Source organism: Solanum pennellii, chromosome 11 (assembly GCF_001406875.1).
Source record: "Solanum pennellii chromosome 11, SPENNV200".
Classification (NCBI taxonomy): domain Eukaryota; kingdom Viridiplantae; phylum Streptophyta; class Magnoliopsida; order Solanales; family Solanaceae; genus Solanum; species Solanum pennellii.
The window spans coordinates 7,100,308-7,102,543 of record NC_028647.1 but is presented as its reverse complement, the minus strand read 5'-3'; the positions used below and the strand labels follow the sequence as shown (position 1 = coordinate 7,102,543).

At 37.9% G+C, this 2,236-nt stretch overlaps 1 pseudogene; it reads left to right on the top strand.

Annotated features, from left to right (window-relative positions):
• The first annotated feature begins 247 nt into the window (after window positions 1-247).
• Window positions 248-1,864, top strand: LOC107004574 (annotated as a pseudogene).
• The last annotated feature ends 372 nt before the right edge of the window (window positions 1,865-2,236 follow it).

Sequence of the window (2,236 nt, the reverse complement as noted above, 5' to 3'; positions counted from 1 at the left end):
AACAAAAAAACCAAACACTAAATTATTGATATTACACCTCAAATCCTAAATCCTAAACCTAAAAACCTAAAATAAACTAAAACCCTAACCCTAACCCTAACCCAATCTTAACCCTAACTCTAACCCTAAACCATAAACTCAAAACCTTAAGCCCAAAATAAGCTCAAACAAAATTATGCAAGATTGATTTTGAGTGAAATAACCAGAGCTATCATGGTGTTTCTTATTGGCTTCTGCTAAGAAAATAATGGTGTTTTCACCTGAAATTTCAAATTTTAGGTCACCATTGAAAGGGCCGCCATCTCTAAGCTAGAATGATTTTTTGCTCAAGAATAAGAAAGCACTCAATCATGTCCTTTTCACTATGCATCTTCAATCAAGGTCTAATAAGCAAACCCCATCTTCATCCCCTTCTCCACAACTTCGCAAATCCCTAGATTTCACTCTTCTCTCACTTGTATACAATCCAATTTCTCTTCTTTCAGATGAAATACTTCTTTCCATTCTCTCTAAACTCCCTGATTCACAAAGAAATTCTAATTCTCTTGTATCTAAACGCTGGCTCAATCTCCAAGGTCGTCTCGTTCGGTCGATTAAGCTTCTTGATTGGGATTTCCTTGTTTTGGGTCGGTTATTTATTCGGTTTCTCAATCTTATCCATGTTGATTTGGTTAATGGGTCTCTGATTTCACCGGGGAATGCAGGTGTTTTTTGCTCTAACCGGTTGCTTTCTTCTCATGTGGATTGTAATGCTGATGCGAAAAAGATTGGTTTCTTAAGGAAAGATTTGTGTGCCTTCTGATGAGATTGATAATGGGTTGAGAATACTAGCAGGTAGGTGTCCTATTTTGCGTAGATTGTTGGTGGTAAATGCTAGTGAATTGGGATTGTTGGGGGTAGCATAGGAATGTCCAACTTTGCAAGTGCTGGAATTGCACAGATGTAATGATCAGGATCTTCGTGGTATCGCAGCATGTCAGAACTTGCAGATATTGAGATCGATTGGAAATATTGATGGGTTTTATAAATCTTTGGTTACTTATATTAGTTTGACTATTTTAGCTCAGGGATGTAAGAGATTGGTGAAGCTGGAGCTGAGTGGTTATGAAGGGAGCTATGAAGGGATTAAGGCAATAGCACAATGTTGTCAAATGCTCGAAGAGTTGATTCTTCGTGATCATACGATAGAGGGTGGTTGGTTGTATTCTCTTTCCTATTGTGAAAATTTGAACACCTTGAGGTTTATGTATTGTAAGAGTATTGATCATTGGGGATGGTTTGATGAAGATGTAGGATCTTGCCCAACACTTAAAAGATTACATTTCGAGAAATGCCAATTAAGAAATAAGGAGAGTTTGAGAACATTGTTTCTACTATGTCAAGAAGTTAGAGAGGTTACTTTCCACAACTGTTAGGGACTGGATAATGAAATTTTCAGTCTATCCACTGGTCTAAGGAGAGTGAAGTCTCTTAGCCTAGAAAGTTGTTTACTGCTCACAACTAAAGGCCTCGAATCTGCACTCCTTTCGTGGAAGGAGATCCAGAGCCTCAAGGTGATATCATGTGGCAATATATATGATAGTGAAATCAGTCCAGCTCTTTCTACCTTGTTCTCCATGCTAAAATATTTTCGGTGGAGACCAGACACAAAATCTCTTCTTTCAGCTGGTCTTGTGGGAACTGGCATACGAAAAAGAGGCAATAAGTTATTCAAGAAGACATGCGACTGGAAGTCACTGCCTGGTGCATAGACTGGCTTCCTCATCATGCATTCAGACAATAAATTATTCAAGAAGATGTGTGACTGGAAGTCACTGCCTTGTGTATAGACTGGCTTTCTCATCATGCATTCAGACAACTCTACTAGATTTACCTCCTCATTTATGCATATGAGAACTCTTAACACATGAAAGAGGTCAGTGCGACACTTTGCTCATTATCCTATATTTGTAGTCGCTTAAGTATGTAAACGTAGGAACTGTAAGATCGAAGATCGGCACTTTCTCAAGGTAGAGATTGAGAAAGAGGGCTAAGTTAATGTATAGAGCTCGATGTTGTAACCTTAGGACCATTCAGCTAAAGCCATCTTGTTGTATCTTTGTCAAGCTTAATGGTATTTCTTTATTGGAACCCCAAAAACTCTTAAAAGGGGTTTTCCATTCTACAATGTTATAAAGAATTTTGGCACCTTATATGCCAAAAAAAATAAAAAAAAAATACCACAACCCAAACATTA